Source organism: Lissotriton vulgaris, chromosome 4_1 (genome assembly GCF_964263255.1).
Source record: "Lissotriton vulgaris chromosome 4_1, aLisVul1.2, whole genome shotgun sequence".
Lineage (NCBI taxonomy): Eukaryota > Metazoa > Chordata > Amphibia > Caudata > Salamandridae > Lissotriton > Lissotriton vulgaris.
Genome location: NC_141691.1, coordinates 63,138,962 through 63,155,856, shown reverse-complemented (window position 1 = coordinate 63,155,856; position 16,895 = coordinate 63,138,962). Strand labels below are relative to the sequence as shown.

Genomic DNA, 16,895 nt, shown 5'->3' with positions numbered 1-16,895 from the left:
AGATGCGGCACGCATCTGTTTATCCTTGCGCCATGATACGCTGCATTGTAAATAATGCGGCGCATCAGTGGTGGCGCAAGGGTGAACTTGCGTCACGCATCTTTCCTGGCGCATCCCTGCCGATTTGCAGGGATGCGTCAGGAAACGTAAATCTGCCCCTGGATGTTTTGTGCAAGACGGATCTACGTTGTCCAATAGTTCGTTTTGTCTTCACATGTCTTAGTATTACAGACTGCCACTTCTTTCTCACCTTTACTTTATGAAGGAGGGAGCCCAGCTACATTGCTACAAGCTCTGGCTTTTAAAATAGAATACAGGAGACTCGTGTGTTAGTCAGGATGTAAAGGGTGACTTCTTAAGAGGGGTATGACTGTCCCAAGAGAAGAAGACATTGAAAGCCCAAGGGCGACATTTTAAATCCGATGTGGCATTGACAGCCGGTCAGACTTGCACCCACACTGGAAGTCCACAATCCAGCTCACCCCATCCATCTCTCCACCTGAGCTGTCTGGTGACACTTCGAGCCTCTTCTGCCTGTGATCCAATGTGGTTCATTGATGACCCGTCCAGCAAGACGAACGAACCTTTGATCATCCTTTAGTTTCCCATCGAAGAGCCCTTCCTTGTGGAGATGCATCAGGTGCCCCCCTCCCTCTCCCCCCCCCCTCACCCAGAGATGGTAGCTACATGGGGATTCCACATGGCAGGGTTCCTTCTGTACTGAACCCAACCAGAGAGGGTCTGAGACTTTACGCGCGCCTGAGGTTCATGCCAGTTCGTAATTGCAAGAGTAATTTACACTTCTCTCCTTCTTGGGGATTGGCATCCGAGAGCTGTGCAAAATTATAATTCTGCCTCACACTTTTCAACTTTATAAACATTTTTTAAAGTTCACCAACTCCATAAATTCCTGCAAAAACGATTTTGTGGGAAACGTTTCCCACAAAATATTTTTTTTCCCAGTCAATTCCCTTTTTCTATGATTTGAACATATCTGTATTTAATATTAGCCAGTGCTATAAAATTTGCAACGTTTAAAATAAGCATTTAACAATTTGGGGAATAGTGGCTGCATTGGTGCTCAGAACGTCTGCACTGCTCGGTTTCCAGAGCTCACGGCACCCTAGAAAGGGTCTGAGTGTTAATAAAATAGATGCAACGGTCCCTGCATTCAGACTGGTGCTGCGCTCGTGTTTTTCCAGTTTTAATTCGCTTTGTTTTCCACATTCGTCGTGCTGGATGCAAAGGTAATTTCTGAGCAGGGTTTAAGCGGTTTAACAGTCAGGGCATTACCACAACTCCTGAGCCCCTGCAGTGGAGGGGTTTAAAGTCCACTGTGTGTTCATTTAGGTAAAAGGCATTAAAGGATGCGGCTTCTATTTCCAGAGATCCGAGATGTTCTGGTTGTAAATAGCCGCTCTTCAGCCGAGCGTGGGTTAAACCCCTCCATGGCCGCACCGTGTAAACATCCTCTGTTCACAGATTAAAGGCTTCTGGCCTCAAGCACTGGGCTCTCCTCGCGCGCCCTTTGACAGTGGGCAGCCAGCCAAAGACAACGTCTCGCGGTGCATTGTGGGTGTGCTCTGCTAAATGACAGAGACTACAACATGTTCCAAGGTTAGGAACCTACCTTGAAAACAGGGTGGATCTGGTGGCACCGCGACCAGCAGCTCTCTCTGACATGTTGTCTGCATGTGTCGCCCTAAGTTGGCAGGGTATGCCCAGATGTGGGTCCCGTGCTCACCACACCACTGGATTCAAGCTAGCCTGGCTGAAGAAGGGTGATGCCCTGAAACCGGTCCCAAGATGCTTGTTTCCGGTCCAGGGAGGGCCTGGCCTGGCAATTCGGGCTGGACTGTTCCCATAGGGAGCAGGGGCAAGCTTGTTTTGCATATGACTGGGTCCAAGCTGGTGTGGTGAGCAAAAGCATGATGGATTCAACCCAGATCCTTGTGACTGGGGGTCAATGTTTGCATTGACAGCATTCCGCCCAACCAATGTTTCTTTTGCATATGATCAGATCTGGGGCTGTAAGTCAGGCAACAATTGCACATTCCTGGCCGCGCAACGCCGGTGGACACCAGTCGCCAAAAAGAAACTTCATGAACCAGAGCCAAACAGGGTACGGCACAGAGCAGAACCCTTGGCTTCCAGGACCCTGGTTACCGCATCTGTCTGTTTCGGAACAGAATCCAAAATGTGTCCTTCTCTGTTCCGCGCTGCGTACCGGACTCGCACCGCTGCCCGCATCTGGGCTCCTGGACTCATTTTCTCCCTTTTTTGCAATTCGAAATATTTTGTATAAGAAAGAAAAATGTCTACTTATGTGTGTTGATGTGTTGGATGCCAGGTACCAGCACAGGCCTCCACTGAGCCAGGGAGATGGGGCCCTCGGTGACTCACAGCTGAGCTCCGGCGGCGTCAATGAGGCTCAGCGTGACAGTGAAGCGAGATGCTGGAGCACTCCTCCTAAGAGGCGACCCCTCCACTCCTCAGACACAGCCAGAGAGGGCGGGGCCGCTCTTAAATGTCCCCGCAGAGATGCTCTGGGGACGAGGATGCGCAGCGCTGCTCAAGAAAAAAGAAAAAGAAATTGCCAACTTGCCCACTGTTAAAAGTGCTTTTTGGGGCATTTTTAGTAAGATGGTGCCGCCCCTAGAGGGTGCCCTGTTATGTCTGCTTCTTTTTATCGTCTTTTTGACATGTCAGCAGCGACAAATCCTGCCTTTGGGTATTCATTGTTAAAAGAAATTGTTACTCCTGAGACACGTGTAGCAGTTCTCCCTGGAGCTGCTGAACAGTGGCCCTCTGTCAACTTGTGGCTGAAAGGAGCCCTGTTATTGGTTCATGCTCCCAGGCCCCAAATAATGCCCTTGCAAACTTCCAAAATGGACACAGTGTTAGGACCTGGAAAAGTTGGGAGGGGATGATTATCACCTTCCTTGGCGCGTCCCTTGTGGGTCCTGCGATGCCTGGCAGGAAAGGAGCCGCTCTAAAGGTCTGTTTCAAATGTGGCATTGACCTCAAACTTAAAAACAAAGCCATGTAAGATGGCTGGGGCTGTCCACTCTTCAGTGGGGGCGGTCACCCTTCACTGCCCGGCATCCAGTGTGTGCCCCCTCCTCACTGACCTCCGCATTATCCCTGAACACAGCTGCTTTCGTAAGAAGCTGAAGACATGGCTTTTTGCAAACTAAGCTCTCCTACTCTCCTATCAGAGGCGTCTGCAAGCGCCAAGAGACTCTTTGGATGAGATATGTGGCGATACAAATGTTTCTGACTTGACTTGACTTGATAAGGCCATCCAACAAAGCCTTTCATCCACACATGTGGAGGTCAAGAAGACAAAAGGTCGTCAGAAGTAGACGTAGCCTTGTGACAAAACAGAGTGCAGCCACGTCCTCTCTCATCCCTAAGCACCCCCATGAAGGCAGTGCTGGCAGCTGTGCTGGGTTTGAGCTGCTCCTTCCCCTTTGAGTCATGGGAATAGACCACACATCTTAGGCGCTGCCGCCTTGCGTCTTGCACGGTCACTTGGGAATGTCCTGCCTGCTTTCCTACATTTGGGAATAATCTGTTCCCAAATCCCTAAATGGTTGTTTTTGTATATCCTATGACTCGCACTGTAAAGGCTCTATTTCATAATATCGAGAAACATACAACAGAACAAGTCCCTATATTTCGAAGATGGAAGAAAAACCTTTTTATGCATCCACTAATTACTCAAGAACCCCTTAGTGCCACATTTACATCTGCGAAAAACTAATTAAGAAAAATAAAATCAATTCAATTTTAAGAAAATTGTACAATTTATTCCATACAATACAATATTTTGCACAAGGAAAAAGTGCCATACAATAAAGTTAAAAAGATTAAAAAAGCGTCAATCCACACGAAGAACAATAAAATACAAGTTGTCGACGCAGCGTTTCGGTATTTGTATTAACACCTTCATCAGGACAAAGTTCTATTTAATAAAAGAAACATACAATTAGTTACATGAAACATGTACTTCTTTTTCACACTTTTTTACTCTGCTAACATACAGTATTTACACTAAACATAATCTAAACATGGTTGTAACAATACTTTTAGGCACTCTCTAGATTCAAACATAGGTAGTTATTGGTTCTGAGTTTTGTGGAGCCATTTTTAATCAACAAAAAGTTGTTTGAGAGAAGCATTAGCTTATTGTAACAAAAGTATAGATTTCTAATGCGCATAACTTATTAAAAAATTGAGTTTTTTCAACCTCTGTATTCAATTTGAGGTTTTTTAGGTCTCGCCTGTCGATGCGCATGCGCATCGAGCAAGGCGAGAGTATTGCGAGTTATCCACTCTTTGGCAACACTGCAAGGAATCGTGGCGATTCCTTGCAGTGCCCGTGACTTTTAAGGTCAATGCGCATGCGCATTAAGCTTATGCGCATGCGCATTGACCTTAAAAGTCACGGGCGCGTGCATGTCAGTCTTTGTTTACCCGCTCCCCAGCTCCGCCCCCTCACTACTTGATTGCACGGCCGCTAGGCCGTGCCTCCCCTACTCTCCTCCCCCCTCCTCCTCTCCTCCCCTGCCTGCCTGCCGCTAGTTTCCATTCGCTGCTCCTTTCTCGTCTCCCTGGCCCCACCGCCCTTCGATGTGAAAGTCCCCGCCCCCCGTCCCTCGCTGCTCCTTTCTCGTCTCCCTGGCCCCACCGCCCTTCGATGTGAAAGTCCCCGCCCCCCGTCCCCTCCTCGCTCACCCTCATCTCCACCTTGGTGCTTACTTTCCCTTTTCTTCCAATCCTTCTCTCATTCACTTGCAGTCTCCCCTCCTCCTCTCCTAGCACCCCCAGCCCGAGGCAGCTTCCCCTGCACAGACCCGCTCCGCCCCCTCCCCTTCCCGCCGTCTCGCATTTCCCCTGTCGCACTTCTCCTCCCCCCTCCTCCTCTCCTCCCCTGCCTGCCTGGATCGCCTCGCCCCCGGACATCATGGGCCAGCCTTGCTCTGCACAAATGTTTCCCAGCACCAGTCCCAGCATCTCTCAGCAGCTCCGCTCTTCCTGCACTGCTAGAACGCCGTGCCTCCCCTACTCTCCTCCCCCCTCCTCCTCTCCTAGCACCCCCAGCCCGAGGCAGCTTCCCCTGCACAGACCCGCTCCGCCCCCTCCCCTTCCCGCCGTCTCGCATTTCCCCTGTCGCACTTCTCCTCCCCCCTCCTCCTCTCCTCCCCTGCCTGCCTGGATCGCCTCGCCCCCGGACATCATGGGCCAGCCTTGCTCTGCACAAATGTTTCCCAGCACCAGTCCCAGCATCTCTCAGCAGCTCCGCTCTTCCTGCACTGCTAGAACGCCGTGCCTCCCCTACTCTCCTCCCCCCTCCTCCTCTCCTAGCACCCCCAGCCCGAGGCAGCTTCCCCTGCACAGACCCGCTCCGCCCCCTCCCCTTCCCGCCGTCTCGCATTTCCCCTGTCGCACTTCTCCTCCCCCCTCCTCCTCTCCTCCCCTGCCTGCCTGGATCGCCTCGCCCCCGGACATCATGGGCCAGCCTTGCTCTGCACAAATGTTTCCCAGCACCAGTCCCAGCATCTCTCAGCAGCTCCGCTCTTCCTGCACTGCTAGAACGCCGTGCCTCCCCTACTCTCCTCCCCCCTCCTCCTCTCCTAGCACCCCCAGCCCGAGGCAGCTTCCCCTGCACAGACCCGCTCCGCCCCCTCCCCTTCCCGCCGTCTCGCATTTCCCCTGTCGCACTTCTCCTCTCCCCTCTCCGCCCCCTCCCCTGCCCGCCGTGATACGGTGAAAGGCTTGTTTGTTTATTTTACCCGCCGTGTCTCTGCTGCTTCCCCCTGTCCTGTCTCTCCTCCTCTCCCTCTCTATACCCTCCCCCTCCCCCCCACCACTCCCAGAGGGGGCTGAGGTTAATTTGCTTTCTCAGGCGTCATGCATCACCCAGCTCGGTGACACTTTAGCGGGGGACGGGGTCTCCTGGAGGGGTCGGCCTCCTCACAGCTGTTCAAGCCCGCCAGACAGAGCTCAGTGTTGGGAATGGAGGAAAGGAGGGGGCTTTAAACCCGAACACGTGTTCTTGCAAGTGGGTTCCATGACATGTGACGTCAGTTTATTTTCTTTTTGTAATTTATTTCATCGTACATGTTGTAGTTCTTTTTCCCTGGCCATTTCGGCTCCTTGCTTTCCCCCTCCCCCATCTGCAGCGCTGCCTTCTCAGCCCCGTTTCCTTCTTCTATTCCCTCCCGTGTCTCTCTCCAGTTTCATCCTGTCCCCATATAGTCGCTTCCATCCCTATCTATATATCTCTAGTCTTTCCAGTGTTCTCATTTCATCCACTCCACCCTATATCGCTCTCCTCGTCATCCCGTGTATCCAATGTTTACATCTCCTGCTTTGCCCCCCGTTTTCAACGTCACCCCGTGTTCTCTCCATCCACCTGTTTACCTCCCTCGTCCTTCCTCTCTGTTCATGCTCACCCTTCTCTCGCTCTCTTTCGCTTGTCCACTCTCCTATCTCAACTACTATCTCTTTCTTTTCGTCTCTGTGCCCTCCACAGCTCATACCCTCTTGATGTTCCCATCTTTCATTCACAAACCGGCTTAGCTGACGCCTACACACTCATTTATATGTGCACGAAAATTGCGCGCACCCAGTGGCTTAGCCCGTGTGCCCTGGTGTCTAGTTCAGGGACGGACACTGGCCCCTAGCTGCTGTTTTAACTGTGAATTAACAGCAATAACCAGGGTTCAGTGGAGCCTTCCGGGCCCCGGTGCCACTGCACCTGCTGCACCAACGGAAGCTGCGCCCCTGCACGCACCCGAGAACCTGCAGCTCAGTAACATTCCTAGCTATTCTTGCTCTGCAGCTCAGCTCCCACCTATGCGTTATCGTGGCGCCGCAGAGCCCATCGCTCTACTGCGTATAGAAGCCTGGCTCAGGGCCAGTAAAACCACCAGCACACGAGTGCCCCCCTCCTCCTCCGGGCCGTGCAAACAGGCTCGGCCACAAATTACAAGTGTATCAGTACACCCTCAACAGCTCACCCTCAACACCTCACCTTCAACACCTCACCCTCAACACCTCACTCACACTCACTCTCAATCCACCCTCATCCACCCTCAACCCCTCACCCTAACTCACAATAACACTCTCTCATCCTCACCCTCACTCACTCTCACTCACACTCACCCTCAACACCTCACTCACCCTCAACACCTCACTCACACTCAACTCCTCACTCACCCCCACCCTCACTCACCCTCAACCCCTCACCCTCACACAGTGCTATAGGTCTCGCAGGATTTTTAGTTAAAGCTTTTACATTTGCTTATTGCTTTTTTGATTTGTAATTCTTTTGCATTGCCTACAAAAAAATAAAATGCAAAAGATTTACAACAAAAAACCTATTAACAATTCTAAAAGCACTAACTCTAATGCTGCGAGACCTATTGCATTTCTAATGCTTGTGAAATGTTCTAACCGTTTCTTCTTCTTTAGGTTAGGTGCTTCTGCTAATTTAGTTTTTCGCAGATGTAAATGTGGCACTATGGGGTTCTTGAGTAATAAGTGGATGCATAAAAAGGTTTTTCTTCCATCTTGGAAATATAGGGACTTATTCTGTTTTATGTTTATCTCTCCTTGTCCCTAATTGGACTTGTAAGGATACTTCCTTGCTTTTTGATAATATCGAGAAAGACTCGGTCCTGACAAATTAAAGAGTACCACAACATTGTGAAGGTAAATATACACAGGTAACTATAGATTTACTGTTCTTAAATCCACATCTACGTACTTTGAATGGATATATATATGGAATATAAAAGTACAGATATATAAAGGTAAGAAGAATAACTCTATGCCTATTCATAAATACTTGCCTTCGCGGTATTGTGATATTCAGTGCTTAGTTTGTAAAAACAATGAGTGCCGGGGCTCTCGTCAGGAGGCCACCACAGCCTGCACCACCCACTGCCCCCTGCCAGCGCTGCCACTCACGCTGCTACAAGTATGAAAAATCGGACTATTCCAGGTCCCCATAGCTATAAGAATGGCTCTCTAAATTATCCAGACAGCACCACCTTGTGGCAGTATGTCACCAGCACCAATGTTGAGAATTAAGGGCCGGTGCCAGGCACCGGAAACCACCAGTTCAAATTAAGCACTGGTGTTACTTCATGTTTTGCCAGGAAGATATTACACGTTTGATACTCAGCACCCCTGTAAAAGGTTCTAGGTGGATTCTACCTGAGAGAGGGTCATCTCTCAAGCACGCTGCAGCAGACAAGAGTCAACAAACGCTCACATTTGGGAGGAATGAAGAGCAGAGTGGCTCAGCTGAGGCATGAACAGCCACTCCATAAGAGCAACACAAACTGGCGATGCCAGTGGTTCTCGTCTCTTGGCTCTGTTGATTTTGCTAATGGTTTTTAGCCATGCTGCGCAGCATCCCAGATGCTCTGGAGCATGGCTAAAAGATGGGGAAAAGCCTATGAATCAGCCACCTGGGTCAAATTGTGGACCTGTGCACCACACATGTGCAGCCTACAAAATAACACAAGCACTCTGAGCTGGATTGGTAAAGAATAAGAAAAAAGTAGCACGGATGGGTGAAGCGACATAGGGGGCGGAAGCAATCGGGGAGGGGTAGAACCACGAAGGACGGAGTGGGGGGAACCAATGGGATGGCTGGAGTAAACAACGCTGGGGTGGGCGAAGCAACAAGGAGGGTGTCGGGAGCGGCCGTTAACAGGGAGAGAGCAAGGTGAGGCAGTGGGAGAAAAGCAAATGGGCAAGAGAGAGAGAGAGGCCAGCATGGAGGGGTGGGAGAACCAGCTGGCTGAGAAAGCAATGCGAGGAGCAGGAGAAGCACATGAGGGTGAGCGCACCAGGGAACAGGTGGAGGAGAAGCACATGGGCAAGAGAGAGCAACATTAGCACTGAAGATGGGAAAGAAGTACAGGATGCAGATAGCTGGAAAACACATGTACTCTTGTGGAGTGCTTAACGAAAAAAGTATCACCTGAAAAACGAGCATTGAAAGGATACAAGAAATGCGTTCATGCTCCAGGGGAGGGACAAACACAAGAAGAGGAAGTAAAGCCCACTCAAATTAACAAATACGATGCAAGCCGATCAGAGTGACAATGAAGCCAGCTAATGGTAAGTAATGGTGGCTTATGAGCTCACTGTAAGCTGACAATGGGTATTTTGTCCAATCGACAGCTTGTGCAGTCTGCTAAGAGATACCTAGAAATGTCCACTCATTCCCCGTGCAAGTCCGTCTGCGGTGCAGGGGCTCACTGGATCTGTTGGGAGTAGGTTACATATGCTGAGTGTTGTTGAATAAAAGTACTTCAATAAAAGACCTATTCATGTGAGATAGCGAGTGGGATTAGGCTGAGTGGGCCTTTCTCGGATGCAATATTCTTTATTTTCGGGGAATATGCTGTCGTTGTGTTCGTGACCATTAACGTTCATTTGCTAACTAAGATCAATTTCTCTTCCTTCGCGCACTGGGATCACAGAATCAGCCAGGTACGTGGTTCCTGATGATAGGTGTGCAGTCGTTAGTGTGCTTCTTGTTGGTTGTTATTTAATATTTGTTGAAGACTTTACACAAGCTGTTGTCTACAGATGTTTATTCAAGGCACTCTAAGGCTTATAGACACAGAAGGACCCGCCAGGGACAATGATGACTCCTTCTTAGTCCTCAGACCTAAACAACCATCACAAGAGTCAGGAACACAACCCTCAGGACTAGAGCAAATATTGCACCACAGATCATGGATTCCAAACATGTGGCGGTACCAGATGTGTCTGAGGAGGAGCAGTGTCGCGAAGCGAGCCGGACCGTGCTCGGACTGGCAAAGCCTCGCTCCCCTCTAGGCCGGCCGATCAGATCAGGCTGGGGCTGGGGTCTCACCACGGTTGTGTATCCGCTGTCCTTATCACCGCAGGCCGGGATCCATCCCTCTGAGTTACCCCCGCTGTGCCCAGCCCTGGTTGGCACGCCTGTCGAGTGTGGAGGCAACACCTTGGCATCTTGAGTAGGGTCTGGGGGTCCAGGAGGGGCAGGCTGGGGGTGGCGGCTGCCTCCAGAGGTGGACCTAGTCTGTGGAAAGATGCAAAACAGCTGTTCCTGAAGCTGCAAAGTCAGCACTTTGCATCACACTCAGTGCAGGATGCTAGTATTCAAATGCATTTGGGGAGTCCATGGTTGTAGGAAATCCTAGACAATAAAGTGACCCACTGCGACTAATCTAGGCTGTGATGATGCTCAGTCTGAGCACACGCCCATGTCCATCCCCTGGTAAAGATCCCCTCGGCATTTCAGATACATTCAGAGTCAAAAAATGGGATTTCCTCAAGGGTGCAATGTTCAAACATCCATGATCAGCGTCTTGTCTCGAGTGCCTTTAAACAAAGACAGATTATTTGAACCTTATTTATAAATGAAAAAGATATTGTAATAAAATGGCACTATAGAAAATAATTCACCGTAATAATGAGGGGCAACGAGGAAGGACATTTGGTGGATGCTCTTTCCTGATGCTCCAAAAGTATACATACTTAAAAGACAAAGAGTTTAATAAAATGCACAGTATCATTTTCCGCAATTACATGCAATTATTACTACAGGATTCATAAAAGAGATGCATAAAGAATCAGCGGTCCCCCCTTGTGGTTTAATAGTGACAATGCTGAAACAATTTGGTGGATGACGCGTACTATGCAAGTGCTCAGTATAGTGGTGCATCATATCCTGAGAGTACTATGCAAGTGCTCAGTACAGTGCATCATATCCAGAGAGTACTTTCACAAGTGCTCAGTAATAGTGCATCATATCCTGAGAGTACTATGCAAGTGCTCAGTACAGTGCATCATATCCTGAGAGTACTATGCAAGTGCTCAGTACAGTGCATCATATCCAGAGAGTACTTTCACAAGTGCTCAGTAATAGTGCATCATATCCTGAGAGTACTATGCAAGTGCTCAGTACAGTGCATCATATCCCGAGAGTACTATGCAAGTGCTCAGTACAGTGCATCATATCCTGAGAGTACTTTCACAAGTGCTCAGTAATAGTGCATCATAGCCTGAGAGTACTTACACAAGTGCTCAGTACAGTGCATCATATCCTGAGAGTACTTACACAAGTGCTCAGTACAGTGCATCATATCCTGAGAGTACTTACACAAGTGCTCAGTATAGTGCATCATATCCCGAGAGTACTTACACAAGTGCTCAGTACAGTGCATCATATCCTGAGAGTACTTACACAAGTGCTCAGTATAGTGCATCATATCCCGAGAGTACTTACACAAGTGCTCAGTACAGTGCATCATATCCTGAGAGTACTTACACAAGTGCTCAGTATAGTGCATCATATCCCGAGAGTACTTACACAAGTGCTCAGTACAGTGCATCATATCCTGAGAGTACTTACACAAGTGCTCAGTATAGTGCATTATATCCTGGGAGTACCATCCTTTGCTTCTGTCCTCAGTCAAGCTCCTCGTGGGCTGAAATGAGGGGGTGCTCACCCCTCACTGCACACTGCCCTTGGATCTGTGCTCCTGTGACACTCTTTGGTACCCGCTGTGCAAGTTAAGGATTTGTGACTTACTCTAATAAGATCTTTTCCAGCCTTGAGTGGAGGTCAGTTTTGGTTTTAGTAAAGTTAATGCCCACATTCAGTTTATTGTGGTGCATAATCTTGTCTTTTCGTTTTGTTCTGACTCATCCCACAATCGGCACAGGGGGGCATGTGACCCGCTGATGGTGGTACCATATTGGTAACAAGGGGTACTAGAACCAGGACAGATATGTCCTTCTGGTAACTAACGCCAAACATGGAACCACTTAACTACCACCCTCCCCAACCCAACCCAACTCAGTGAGATGGAGTGTCAGGCCGGTTTGACTTCACGTGTGTTACTTGAATTATTATAAATGTGTTGGCACCACATGGAAGTGTTCGCTGGATGGCTTACATGCTCTCGCCGTTAGCACAGGTTGCACCTTACTGCCAAGGATAAGATCTTTGGCTTTTGATATTCAACCTGTTCATTTTACCCACAAATTATTTGATCACTCCGGTGTCTTCCTCGTTTTTCAGTTTTTTTTACTCCTACTGTAGCCTGGTCTTGGTTTAACTTTATTTTCTTTCTCCTGCCTTATTTGCTTTCCTTCATCTGGACCCCAATGTTACGTTGTGTTCCTGCCACGTCACAGGAGGTAATCTTTATTAATTGTCCACTTTCCCTCACCTTTTGAATGCATGGCAACCTTTATAGGTTGAGAGTAGCCTGTGACGTGTTACATGCTGGGTTCCAACCTTCCCTGTGGTCTGCTGTGGTGTTTGCAACCCCCAGTGCACACAAGGGGTACAGAAGTACCTGCACCCCACTTTGAGTTCGATAGAAGCCGGCTGGGAAGGACTGAACATAGTGCTTGTCCAAGAGGTGGCATGCAGGAAGGTCCAGGGGGGCACATGCGTTATAGTCCCTGCTGTCTAGGCAGAGAGGGATTTTACCCACCCCCCCCCCAGACCCTCCCCCCTCTCCCCCCCCCCCCCCCCCCCCCCCCGGCTGTGCTCAATTTAGAAAACAATAAGATCCAGGGCGCTCGTCAAGAGGCTACCGCAGCTCACACTCCTCATTGCCTCTGCCAGTGCTGCCAACAACAGTACCAACACAACTACTAACCATCACACTCCTACACGTGTGACAGTTCAGACTATTCCAGGACCCCACAGCTATAAGAATGGCTTGGGGGGCAGTTATAGGTCATTTTTATGTGTTTTCAATAAATAAACAACTGGTGTTGTGCTCCTCTCTAAATCAGACAAACAGTGCCACCATGTGGCAGACTGTCATAACGGTCTTGACAATTAAGTGCAGGGCCTGAGCACCGGAAACCACCTGCACAAATTAGGCATTGCCACCCGGGCACAGTGGCCAAGTGGAGAAGGATTTAATGCAGGAAACCCTCTACTCTGTGTACATTTGTGGCATCAAAGGGACCAGTCAACTCTTACTTGGAATGTGAAATCTCACTATGTGGAAAACTTCCGCAGTGAGCACATCATTCTGCCGATGTAGGAGTGAGCAGGGCCAACCCCAAGCCATTTATGCATGCACAAAATCCCGGGAAGGATTCCATCGTAAGATCTCCATTCAGACATAAATATGTGAGACAGGGGCAGTCTAAGAAAGGCACTCACCTTCCCTCTCATAACATTTCACATTGTCTGACTGTCCCTCCAATCAGCGGGTGAGCACGGGTGTCTCGTGCTCTCATTCATCTCCCAATAGGAATCCAGTGCACTCCCAGAGAGGGCTGAGCCGCATTCTACCTTCATGATTCTTCTACAGAATAAACACTGATTCACACTTTCTGTCTCTGCAGGGGTACCTGGACCGACCTGCTCCTGTCAGCCAAAACAGCTACCCTTGTTGGCATGTAGTCCAGTCTAATTCCAGCACAGCTACCCTTGTGGCATTCAGTCCAATCTACAGCCAGCACAGATACCCTTGTTGGCCTTTAGTCCAGTCTACAGCCAGCACAGCTACCCTTGTTGGCATTTAGTCCAGTCTAATTCCAGCACAGCTACCCTTGCTGGCCTTTAGTCCAGTCTACAGCCAGCACAGCTACCCTTGTTGGCCTTTAGTCCAGTCTACAGCCAGCACAGGTACCCTTGTTGGCCTTTAGTCCAGTCTAATTCCAGCACAGCTCCCCTTGTTGGCCTTTAGTCCGGTCTACAGCCAGCACAGCTACCCTTGTGGCATTCAGTCCAGTCTACAGCCAGCACAGCTACACTTGTTGGCCTTTAGTCCAGTCTATAGCCAGCACAGCTACCCTTGTTGGCATTTAGTCCAGTCTAATTCCAGCACATCTACCCTTGCTGGCCTTTAGTCCAGTCTACAGCCAGCACAGCTACCCTTGTTGGCATTCAGTCCAGTCTACAGCCAGCACAGCTACCCTTGTGGCATTCAGTCCAGTCTACAGCCAGCACAGCTACACTTGTTGGCCTTTAGTCCAGTCTACAGCCAGCACAGCTACCCTTGTTGGCATTTAGTCCAGTCTAATTCCAGAACATCTACCCTTGCTGGCCTTTAGTCCAGTCTACAGCCAGCACAGGTACCCTTGTTGGCCTTTAGTCCAGTCTGCAGCCAGCACAGCTACCCTTGTCGGCCTTTAGTCCAGTCTACAGCCAGCACAGGTACCCTTGTTGGCCTTTAGTCCAGTCTACAGCCAGCACAGTTACCCTTGTGGCATTCAGTCCAGTCTACAGCCAGCACAGCTACCCTTGTTGGCCTTTAGTCCAGTCTACAGCCAGCACAGCTACCCTTGTTGGCCTTTAGTCTAGTCTACAGCCAGCACAGCTACCCTTGTTGGCATTTAGTCCAGTCTACAGCCAGCACAGCCACCCATGTTGGCATTCAGTCCAGTCTACAGCCAGCATAGCTACCCTTGTTGGCATTCAGTCCAGTCTAATTCCAGCACAGCTACCCTTGTTGGCCTTTAGTCCAGTCTACAGCCAGCACAGCTACCCTTGTTGGCCTTTAGTCCAGTCTACAGCCAGCACAGCTACCCTTGTTGGCATTCAGTCCAGCCTACAGCCAGCGCAGCCACCCAGGTTGACATTTAGTCCAGTCTACAGCCAGCACAGATACCCTTGTTGGCATTCAGTCCAGTCTACAGCCAGCACAGCTACCCTTGTTGGCATTTAGTCCAGTCTACAGCCAGCACAGCTACCCTTGTTGGCATTTAGTCCAGTCTACAGTCAGCACAGCTACCCTTGTTGGCCTTTAGTCCAGTCTACAGCCAGCACAGCTACCCTTGTTGGCATTCAGTCCAGCCTACAGCCAGCACAGATACCCTTGTTGGCATTCAGTCCAGCCTACAGCCAGCACAGATACCCTTGTTGGCATTCAGTCCAGTCTACAGCCAGCACAGATACCCTTGTTGGCCTTTAGTCCAGTCTACAACCAGCACACCTACCCTTGTTGGCATTCAGTCCAGTCTACAGCCAGCACACCTACCCTTGTTGGCCTTTAGTCCAGTCTACAACCAGCACACCTACCCTTGTTGGCATTCAGTCCAGTCTACAGCCAGCACACCTACCCTTGTTGGCCTTTAGTCCAGTCTACAGCCAGCACAGCTACCCTTGTTGGCCTTTAGTCCAGTCTACAGCCAGCACAGCTACCCTTGTTGGCATTCAGTCCAATCTAATTCCAGCACAGCTACCCTTGTTGGCCTTTAGTCCAGTCTAATTCCAGCACAGCCACCCATGTTGGCATTTACTCGTGTCTAATTTCCCAGTACCAGTGGGAGTAATGTCTGAAGACCTAGAAAATCAATAAATCCCTACAAGCTGATATGACTAGGCCAGGCCATAGCAGACATATGGAATGGCGGGTGCAAGGACATAGTGTTTTTTTAAAATGTAGAATTGGGACAGCACAGCGCTGATTTCACCTCCTTACTTTGAATTATGAAACACAGCCCTACCCTACAATATATTACAGCTTCCTGGGCCAGTCTGTGAATACAGGCAGTAAAGCCAGAGACGAGCTGTGATTTACTTATAAACTTACACGGAGGAGCAGAGTGCCCACATCTTTAATACACACAGTAGAGTTATTACAGTTCTGAAGATAAGTTTGTGTTGCCCTATAAGCAAGCCATACTTAACAACCTGCACGGCCGCTATGTATGCATAAGGAGTTAAATATAACCAGGACAAGTATGTTACAGCAAATCTACAAATGGGTTAAGATTTTTTGTTTGGGTAGCAAATACGTATTTATATGAATTCATTATTTTTGTCAAATTGTTTTTGCTTTAAAAATCGGTTGCTTTGATTAAAAATCTGTTTTCTGTTTTTGCCAATTTAAGGAAATACATTTGGGGACAAATCCTAAAAGATTGTCAGCATTGGTGCTGCTCGGTGGTTTGATAAGCCCTAGGTGCAAAACAACATTTCGCAGCAGGGCTGTCGGGGTTGTAGCAGTCCCAAGTGATTCCTAACAAAGCTGCTATCACTCCCAGCTTTGGATGAAATGAGTACAAGCCATCAGCTCTACCCAAGAAAGACTGTATGTCACAATAAACAAGCACTCATATGTTGCGCTACCAAAACATTGTGGCCAGATTATTGCCCCCCCCCAAATATTATGACCCTAAGTATATGCAGGTAAGTATAGATTTACTATTCTTGACTCCACATCTGCGCATCCTAAAGATATATATATATCTATATCTATATCTATATATATATATATATATATATATATATAGATATATATATATATATATATATATATATATATATATATATATATATATATATATATATATATATATATTCAAGAGGCATATAAGCAGAGTTAAAAATAGAAAATCTATAATTACCTATATGTACTTACCATCACAATATTTTGACAGTCGATAATACGGCTTCCATATTTCTGTAGAAGGGCATTTAAAGCTCTACATTCAGGTAGTACCCCCCAAGAGCCAGGGGACTGTGGCAGCGTGAGTTTTATTTTGGATGAGAGTTTAGGGGCTGTCTTGGCTTCAAAGATCTGGTTGACAGCTACAGATGTCTGTAAGTCTTCCATGAATGAATGAATGAATGAATGAATGAATGAGAGAGACTTATAGAGTGCGCAGCTACTCCGGGGAGTGTCCCTGGGCTAATAAAAGCAGACTTCCCTTTATATAAACCAGGACGTTCCCTGGGAGATCAGTGGCTCAGAATGGCAAGCAGAGCTAGGTTAGAGCTGTCCCATCAGTGGTAATGCCCCACATTGGTCTGATTTTGCCCCAGTACTCTGGCCTTTCACAAGAGCCCCTGTTGAGATATTGACAATCCCAACTTTAACCCACCATAACCTTCCAGT

The 16,895-nt window shown here is 48.6% G+C and overlaps 1 protein-coding gene across 1 annotated transcript in view; it reads left to right on the top strand.

Annotated features, from left to right (window-relative positions):
• Window positions 1-16,895, top strand: part of LOC147718370 (arrestin-C-like) — a 134,249-nt gene that overhangs the window by 117,050 nt on the left and 304 nt on the right. The window lies entirely within an intron of this gene.